This window comes from Dipodomys spectabilis, unplaced genomic scaffold (genome assembly GCF_019054845.1).
Source record: "Dipodomys spectabilis isolate Male_0828 unplaced genomic scaffold, ASM1905484v1 ptg000159l, whole genome shotgun sequence".
NCBI classification, from domain to species: Eukaryota; Metazoa; Chordata; class Mammalia; order Rodentia; family Heteromyidae; genus Dipodomys; species Dipodomys spectabilis.
Window position 1 is genome coordinate 1024672 of NW_024870836.1, and position 10536 is coordinate 1035207.

The following is a 10536-nucleotide window of genomic DNA, read 5'->3' on the forward strand; positions in this document are numbered from 1 at the left end:
GGCGGGCTCAACCTCAGGGCCTGTGCACTGCGTGGCAGCTGAATTGGCTAGAGGCTGCTTTGCTGGCTGTCACCCATTCATGAATTGAGCCTTCTAGGCCCTGAGTTTAGATCCTAACACTGCCAAAAATGTAATCGTGGAGTGAGAAGCCAAGCGTGACACATGTTTTCCTTTTCTGTGAAAGTCCTCAGTGTCAGGTAGGATATATAATTCAAGTGCAAATCTATATGCTATGTAATAGGATTTTATAAAGGTAAGAAATGTAATAGGTGGAAGAATTGTCACTACAATCAATGATAAACAGATTGAATTAGTAGTGAAGCATTCTAGGGTAAAATTAGATGCAATAAGTATAGGATGTTCTTTAAGTTTAATTAATATTTTATTAAGCATTAAGAGAATAAAAAGTACGTGGAGACATAATTAAATACCTAATAATTGGTAGTAACACATGATGCATAATTTAATAATATATACACATTGGTCTCATTCTATGAAATATATAATTATATGTATGGATATATGTACATATATGATAAACAATAACAGGATATTGAGTAATTATTAATGCTTTATTAATAGTTAACTGGGACACATCAATAAATGGAGACATAATTTAATAACTATAGTTGGTAGTAATATTATCTATATTTTAATAATATGCAGACATCTCTTTTTGTGTATATAATATTTATATACAGCAATCTCTCTCTATTTTTACCTCATTCACTCCTGTGGATTGGTGGTTGAGTGATCACCTAGTAAGCATGAAACCCTGGGTTAGATATCTTAGTGCCACATAAATAGAAAACCCGGAAATTCTGCTGTCTTTCAATCAATTGAGTGTTAGCCTTGAACACAAACACTTAGGGACAGTGTCTAAGCTCTTACTCAAGCCCCATGAATGCTGCCAAAAAAAGGGAGGATGTTCTAACCGCAATTATAGAAGTACTGAACTTCAAATACCTCATTACAGACAAGCTAGGAGTCTGATGCTGATAGCCGACACCTAACCAGACTTAGCCAGATGTAAACTACTGCAACCCAGCTCCACGAGTTATTCATGTCATCCTGGCTTACACCGGGCATCCTAGCTTCTCAGGGGCTTTAAAACCCAGTCCTGGCAGGAAGTTTGTTAGACTCTTTGAAATGTGGCTCCAATGGTAGAGCTCTAGCCTTAAGCAAATGTTATTAGAACAATATCCCCATGCTTTGAGTTCAAGCCCCATGGCCAACCCCTCCTCCCCAAAAACAAACCCCACTAAACCATTAGATGTGAACTTTAATGGTTTGTAAAATTTACTTCAAAGAATGATGATACTGATTAAAGCACCCTAATTCTAATGACAGCTTGTGGAATAGAGCTATGTGCTGAGTCTTCCATAGGGTGCTCCATTCTGATTACTGCACAGGTTGCTATGTGCTGAGTCCTTCACAGGATGCAGTGTGCTGAGTCCTGTACTGGGTGCTGGGTGCTGAGTCTTTCACAGGATGCTCTGTGCTGAGTCATGTAAAGAGTGCCATGTGCTGTGTACTTACCGATTGCATTCTTATATCTTGTCCTTGTAAGAGCTCCACAACTGAGATGATTATGCAGACAAGAATATTGAGGCCTTTTGGGCATTTACACAAAAGTTTACAAACAAGACCACACTAAAGCTACCAGCACAACTATGTTTATGGCAGCATTATTTACCATAGCTAAGATATGGAACCAACTCAAATGCCCCTCAGTAGATGAAAGGATCAAGAAAATGCGGTATATACACACAATGGAATTCTATGCTTCCATCAGAAAGAATGACATTTCCCCATTTGTTAGGAAATGGAAAGGCTTGGAAAAAATTATATTAAGTGAAGTAAGCCAAGCCCAAAGAAACATAGTTCCCATGGTTTCCCTTATTTGCAATATCTAGTATATGTATGAATCAAGCAGAAAAGGTCAGATAATGTGATGTTAGGAAAATGAACCCTTAGATATGTATTTTAATGCTTTTTTATTTCATGCATTTGTTTCTAATGCACTTATAAGATTATCTCTTTGTTGCTTTGTTTTTCCTTCCCCCACAGTATAACCCCTGCTTTCACTATATTTGATGTCGGTATAATTTGTGGAGGAGATGGGGAAAACAAGTCGTTTAAGGATACAGGTGGACCTGTTGCAACAATGAGAAGTACAAAATGTCATGTCAAAACCAGCTTTACAATGTCGCTGGGGGGGTATGATTGGGTGGGGGGGAGGGGGGAGGCTGGGAAGGGAGGTGAAGGGTAAACAAAGGAGGAGGCTGCAATGCTTGGTAAGAAATATATGCATTATCCTGCCTATGTAATTGTAACCCCTCTGTACAGTATGTTCACAAAAAATAAAAATTAAACAACAACAACAAAAAGAATATTGAAGCTCAGATAGGTCCCCATAGCAGGGATGAAATTATGTATTACTGAAAACTAGTGAGTTGTCTCCTGTAGACAATTGTTTTGTTTTGTTTTTTCTCAGTCATCAACCTTGAACACGAGGCCTAGGCTCTGACCTTACCTCTTGGGCTCATGGCTAGCACTCAATCATGTGGAGCCATGGACGCCCTTGCAGCTGAGGCCATGACCAAGGGGTTGGTAGTTGAGGTCTGTCATCCTGACTTTTCAGGATGCTGAGATCTGAGGATCTGGGTTCCAAACTATCCCAGACACAAAAGGTCCCATGAGACTATTATCTCCAATAAACCACCAAGAACCTGAGGTGCTTGTGGCTCATGCTGGTCATCCTGGCTACTCAGGAGGATGAGATCTGAGAATCAGGGTTCAAAGGTACCCTGGGCAGGGAAGTCCTTGAGACACTTAGCTCTAATAGACCACCAGAAAACCTGAAGTGGCACTGTGGCTCAAGTGGTGAGCACAAGACTTGAGCTGAAGAGCTCAGGGACAGCACCCAGGCCCAGACTTCAACTCCTACAACCGACAACAACAATAAAAAAAGACAGAAATGAGCTAACAAATCTGATGTAGAGGGCTGGGAATGTGCCTTAAAGGTAGAGTGCTGTGCATCTATGAAACCCTGGGCTTGATTTCTCAGGACCACATCACTAGAAAAAAGCCTGAAGTGGCTCTGTGGCCCAAGTAGGAGAGAGCTATCCCTCCACAAGAGAAACTAGGAACAGTGCTCAGGTCCTGAGTTCAAGCTCCAGGACTCATGCATGTGTGTGTGCACATGCATGTGTGTGTGTGTGTGCACGCACACACACACACACACTTCAGAAGTTGTTGCACAAAATAATAAAGCACTATGCTTCTGCACTGAGCTCCTGGTCAGTACCCAGACCCTGTGTTCAACCCCAAAACCTAGCCATCCAGAGCCTAAATAGGAAAGGTCAAAGTTTCCAAAACCTGATGAGCTTCACCAGCCCTAGATGACAGGAAGTTTTGTGATATCAGATATGTGCTTGGATTTCCCAAGCTGGCAGAAACCTAGGAGAGGCATCATAATCCCATCATTGCAGGCAATGAAACATTTCATTAGGTTGAGTTCCCTAGTTGTCTGCCAGAAGGATTCCTGAATAATATTGAGCACTGTATCTGAACACCGGAATATAGTCTCACAAAGGCAGGATAAGTGCCCAGAACTTGGTCTGCCATGGGAGTCGCACAAATGAAGCCTTCCTCTTAAAACAGAGCAATGGGGAGAGAGTTAGCTTGGTGTAAAATCAAGCCTTTTTCTCCTGACCTTCAGAGCTCATTCACACTCATCCTCACTAACTGGCCTGGATGGAGTTGTTTGTTACCCAGCTGTACTGTACTGAGGCCTTTTGTCTGACTGACCAGACAGTGAGAGAGACTTCTTCCAGCAGTCCTGGGATGCAGAGAAACCCTTAGATTACACTGGGAACAGTGAGAGGAGCCCCAGAACATGCACTGCAATCAAAACACTCTCTGTTATGAAATCATTGTATTGAATACAAATTTCCTAGCTTGTTGCCACTCATCAGAGCTACTTGGGAGCTTCACCTATAGCAATACATCCATATATACACAAGGACATGGAGATACAAGCTCTTTTTGAGTGGGCAGGACCTGAGGTTGAACTATGAGCCTAGACGTCCCTGAGCTCCTTTTGCTCAAAGGTAGTACATTAATCTTGATACACAGCCTCATTTCTCTTAGAAATAACAGTGTCATGGACTTTCCTACACTGACTGGATTCAAACTCAGATTCTCTACATCTCAGCCTCCTGAGGAGCAAGGGATTACAGTCAGCATCCACTGACACCTTCTTTCTTTTCTTCTTCATTTTTTTTTCTTCTTCTTCATTTGTTAATCTGGACAATATGACTTCTTAACAGGGTCATTCCAATGGTTTGAATTTATAAGTAAATTACCCAATGTTTGTTATAGCTGCTTTTTTGAGAAGTATTTTCTCTCCTCATCTTACCCTGGGATTGGTCACAGGTTTGAAGCCAAAAGTGAGAAATGAGTGTCAGATGATTTGGGAGCAAATATCCACAGGACATGCCATTTCTGTCACTTAGCATTGAGCTGCAGTTAATTTACTGTCTCAGGATGAGAGGACCAAAATCTGGAACGATCCTCATACTGTCTGCATTTCTCCTTTTGCCTATAAACTGATCTAATAGTTATGAGTGTTTTGTGTCTCCAACATTAAGTATCTAGAACACTAGTAGCATCTTCATGTTTCCATTTTTCTCTAGTACCTGTAGAGATTTAGACTAAGGGTTTGTGTGGAGCGGCTCCTCGGGGAAAACCTGAGGAATGCCACTTGAACCCTTCGCAGGAGATCGCCATTCAAAGCCAGCCGAGCAGGAAAGTCTGTGAGACTCTTATCTCCAATAAACCACCAGAGAACCAGAAGAGGAGCAGTGGCCCAGAGGGTAGAGCTCCAGCTTTGAGAGAGAAAGCTGAGCAGGAGATCCAAGCCACACCAGGCATGAAAGCCTGGGAGTTGCTCTTGTCCAATTAATGACCAGATGGCTGTAAGTGGAGCTGTGGTGATGGTAGAGCCTCACCCTTGAGCAAAATAGCTCAGGAATACATCGGGCTCTGAGGTTAAGCCCTGGAATGGCCACAAAAATATTCAAAAAGAGAATGCCAGGTTTATGTATCAATGTCCAACTTAGTTGTGAGGGGTAGCAAAGATGGCCCTGAGAGGAAGTTGAGTGGGCAGAGCCGGATTTGTTCAGGTCCAGTGTGTAAACAACTCATGGAAGCTTAAGTGCATATTAAGGTGTGGCCTTTCAGTGATTGGTTGATCCCATTTCCTCTCCTCCCATGCAGTCTTTTGCTTTAAAAAGGGGATGCTCCCTGTTAATAAATGAGTTCCTGCTTGGTTTGACTCCCCGCTGCGTCTGATTATCTCCTGGGCTAAGGAAGGCTGGGGAACAGGCAAGCAGCCGCACTTCACACTTACCTCTCCTCGGACCCCATCCGTCCAAAGACAGACGAAGACCCAACATCTGGTCCCAACGTGGGGCACGAAAGGAAAAGATACCGGCCGAGGCTAAGCGGTCTTTGGGGTAAGTGAAACCCTAAATATGGGTAATGTTATATCACAGAAGAAGATAGGAGGAGGAGGCAAAATTAGGCCTAGAAAGAGTACAGGAAGACTTGGAAAGTGAAAAGGAAAAGGAAAAGGTCAAACTCAACCGGGAACGCACTATCTGTGCATGCAGGGGCAGAGGCAGCTACTCAGGTGCCCCGGACAGTCCTAGGCCCCCTCCCCATTCCCCTGATTGGAAGGGAGGTACGGTGTCCTATGAGACCTGCAAGAGGGACTTCCAAGTCCCAGACCCCTACCAACTGGAGGGGCCAAGGGCTGGGGAAGTAACCTACTCGGAGACCTCCTCTGGAAAGGAAGGGCCACCCAAGAGCTCAGACTCTAGGCCACATGATCTGCTTCCCCAAGCGTATCCGGTCATGTTGGCACCAGCGGCTAACAGGCCCTTGGAATGGTATCCATGGGAAGCTAAGGATCTTAAAGAGCTCCGCCAGGCGATGGCGGAGGATGGCCCAAACTCTCCCTGGGCCCAGACCCTATTACAGGACATTGCCTATCATCAGTGTGTCCCTAAGGACTGGATGGATGTGGCCAAAGCTGTTATTACTAGTGCTCAGTTTATTAAATGGTGTGCCTTCTTTAAGGAGGAATGCAGAGTGCGATCAGAGAGTAACCGGCAGGCTCAACCCGCAATACCTATTACTTATACCATGTTAGCAGGGATGGGAGAAGCCTATTCCACTGGCATCCAACAAGCCACAATACCTGGCCCGTACTGTGACCAGGTAAGGCAGGCAGGACTTGCTGCGTGGTACAAACTAGATGATGGGCCTACTGAGTCCCCCATGGCAGGAGTGAGACAAAAACTGGGTGAGCCTCTACCTGATTTCATAGACCGAGTCCAACAGAGTGTTCACCGCAAGCTGCCGGCAGGGAACCTCTGAGATCAGTTTGTAAAGCTGCTGCTCTGGGAAGGGATGAATGCAGACCACCACATGGCCTGCGCGGGACTGAGAGAGAGTTCCCTGAGCAGATGGGTGGTGGCCTCACAGGATGTGGGAACACAACAGCTCCAGTCCCAATCACTAGCTTTAGCTTTACAGTCTCAGACATCTACATTGACTGAGGCTATTACTGAGGCGCTGGCAGCCCAGGGCTGAGGAACTCCAAGACCAATGGGGAGAGGGACTTGTTTTAAATGCGGGCAGGAGGGGCACTTTAAGAGGGATTCTACATGACAATCCCCTGCCAACTGGCCCTGGGGGGCCAAAATGCCCCCTACACCCTGCCCCAGGTGCAGGAAGGGATATCATTGGAAAAAGGATTACCGATCCAAGTTTGATTTAGATGGGAAACCTTTAAACTAAGAGAGGGGCATCCTCCAGCCCCATTAACTCAAGGAGGAACCTCCTCTGCTGTGAGGCCCAGGCAGCCTCGTGGCAGGACGGCCCAGGGCCATTGGACAGTCCCCCTGGTGGGAGGACTCCGCCCTAAAATGAGTATCCTCATAGGCGGAAAGAGGTTTCACTGCTTAATTGACACCGGGGCAGACCAAACCATACTCAGGGAGGAGGAAGTACCCTTGGACTGGAAGCTTGCACCTGGGCCCCCGATATTGGGGGTAGGGGGTAACTCCCCATCCAAAGAAATGGCTACCCTTATGACATGGACTAGCCCAGATGGAGAACAGGGAAAGATACGCCCTTTAGTGGCAAAGAACCTCACTGCCAATTTACTAGGGCAAGACATGCTAAGACAAATGTATGCTGTGGTCACTACAGACCATCGAGCATGCTATGATGATATCCTGGATGGGGAAGAAGCACAAAGGCGTAATCAGGATCCAGAGGGAGTTAAGGAAAGGGATTTTTTTAACTTTCATAATCACAGAGAAGAACAAAAGGGACCCGCTCAGGTGCACCCCCAATACTAAAGGCCACTGCCCCCCAAGTACCTCCCATTAGGTGGAAGCCGGGAAGCCCAATCTGGGTAGAGCAGTTGCCATTGACCAAACCTAAACTTGTAGCCCTCCACCTTCTGGTGGAGGAACAGTTAAACCTTGGGCATATTCGCCCTTCTATAAGTCCTTGGAACACACCGGTATTCGTTATTCAAAAAACCTCTGGGACCTGGCGTATGCTCCTATGTAAGGTAAATGAAAGGATGGAGCTAGTAGGAATGCCCCTAAGAGGCATGCCCTGGACTCCTGCTATACCTTCAGAATATACCTTGGTTGTGATTGATATTAAAGACTGTTTTGTTTTTTTTTTTCTATCCCCCTGCATCTAGATGACTGCGAGAAGTTTGCTTTCTGTATACCTTCTCTTAATTTTTCCCAGCCTGATCGGAGGTTTGAATGGATGGTGCTGCCACAGGGAATGGCCAATAGCCCGTCCTTTTGCCAACAATACCTGGCCACACTTTTAGGGCCTGTGCTGGGTTCAGATACCACCCTTGCCTATGTCTACATGGATGATATAATTCTGGGGCACCAAGACCCAAGCTGCCTGGAGGGCCTTCTGGCCCAGGTTCTCGGCATATTAAAAAAAAGGGGGTTTTACCATAGCTCTTAATAAAATTCAAAAAGTAGCCCCTTTTAAGGTGCTCGGGACCCACCTTACCTTGAATCAGGCCAGCCCCCTTAAGCCTTTGCTGGATATTCCAGCCTCTCTAACCTTAACCCAAATTCAGAGTCTTTTAGGGGAAATCAATTGGCTGTTGCCATGAGTTTCTGTCCCTAAAGATAGTCTTGTGCCCTTATTTGCCCTGCTAAAAGACAGGACATCACAAGAAGTTATTACAATTACAGACAGCCATAGGGCAATATTTTTGCAGTTCCAAAAAGCCCTGGATGAAGTTTCTCTAAAGAGGTATTCTATTTGTGAGATCATTTCTCTTTGGTTGTTTGCAGGTGTCAAGTTAATTTCTGCAGTTTTAACTCAAAATGGGGAGCCATTAGAGTGGGTTCACACTCCGCTGGGTGGAATGCCTCGGGCCTACTCTCAAGCAGACCAACTCACGGATGTTATTGTCAAGGGAAGGACCCAAGCCTAAAGGTTTTATGGCCTTGACCCTCACTCCATTGTTTTTCCTTTTCGGATGGCAGATGTTAAGTGGCTCTCTCAGCCAATGCTCATCTTGCTCTCTCCTTGGAGGGGTTTCTAGGCCAAATTGAATGCCATTATGGGCAATCCAAATGGACTGTCATGTTATGGCGACTTTCCTTCAAAATGCCATCTCTATTTTCTTCTACACCTATTCCTGATGCCCTCCATGTTTTCACTGATGGAAGTAAAGCAGGCTCTGCGTATGCAGCCTTTGAGGAGCAACAAAAGACCCCAAGCCAACAAAGATTTCAACCTTGTCAAGGGTCAGCACAATATAATGAAATGCTGGCCGTAATTATGGTCTTTCAGGACATTGAAAAACCCTTTAATTTGTATTCGGATAGCCTATATATGATTAACGTGCTCCCTCATATTCCCCAGGCACATATCAAGCTGGATGAAAACCCTATTTCCCCTCTTATGGTTACCCCTAAGGGCCTATTAGAAGGGCGGGGAGACCCTATTCATATTCAACATTTGAGAGGGCATTAAAAACTTCCTAGATTTTTTTCCATAGACAATAAGTGTGTGGACCAGTTAGCTACTGGCCCGCAAGCATTAACATTACAAGAGGCTACCTGTTTGCATGAATTAACCCACATTTATTGGAGAGGTCTTCAGCATAGATTTCCTCAGATTCCTGTAAAGGACCTCAAAAGGGTGGTACAAACCTGTAAAACATGCCAGCCCTTCTTAAAAGTACCCCCTTTACAACCACCAGGGGTAAATCCCAGAGGCCTTAAACCTAATGTCCTCTGGAAAACAGATATTACTCATTTCCTAGCATTTGGTAAGTTTAAATATATTTTTGTCTCTATAGATAACTACTCCGGAGCATGCTGGGCCACAGCACATACAGGAGAAAGGACTAAACATTCACAAGCACATTTTCTTCATTGCTTTGCCACCTTGGGTCTACCAGCACAAGTTAAAACCGATAATGGGCCCTGTTTTGTTAGTAAAGCAATGTCAGAGTTTTTTGACAGATGGCATATTAATCATACTACAGGAATTCCCTATAATCCCCAAGGCCAAGAAATTATAGAAAGATATCATCAATGTCTTAAGGAGCAATTATTAAAACAAAAAAAGGGAGTTAGCCTCCATATACAGTTACAGATAGCTTTATTTACCATTAACATTTTAAATTTGTCAAAAGGGGCAACTGAATCCAGATTTCAGAAGCACTGGGGACAACTAAACCCTAAGCCCCAAGTGAAAGTCAGGTGAAAGGACCCCCTGACACAACAATGGAGAGGACCTGACCCCCAAGTTACTATGGGCAGGGGATTTGGATGCTTTTTTCCCATAGGGGAGACAGCTCCCATTTAGATTCCTGCCAGGAACCTTAAGTTTTTACCCATTTCCTCTATACAGGAGGATGCCCAAGGATAAACTAACCATCCCCAAGGGCAACCAGCCCTTGAGAAGCTCTTGTGTTCTTTAACAATTGCAGTTGGTGATAATCAAGCTGATGGCTGTCCTGACCCTCCCAGTCCCTGCAATGGCTACGGAATCCACATCAACCTCAAGGGGTGACCTGGGCAGTGATCAGCACTGGCCATACGGAAATCATCAATAGCACCACAAGAGACACTGCCCTTTCGACCTGGTGGCCTGACCTTCGTTTTGATCACCACCCTATGTCATTACGTATGGACTGTTTAAAACATATTTTTTAGGAGCTATCTATTTTAATGTTACCTGCTCTAATTGTTCTTTTACTAATTGCTTGTGCAACTACCTTTTGTTATGTGTCCTGTAAATATGTCTAAAACCTGCTCTAGAACAAGCCCCACCTCTGGACTCTAAAGTGGCAAAGACTGCTATCCCATCCCTAAAGTTAAAGGGCTGACATTGCTTGACCTGGGAATGCTTTTGCTGATGCTTTTTCTATGCCTTCCTTGCATTATACGTGCAATGCAA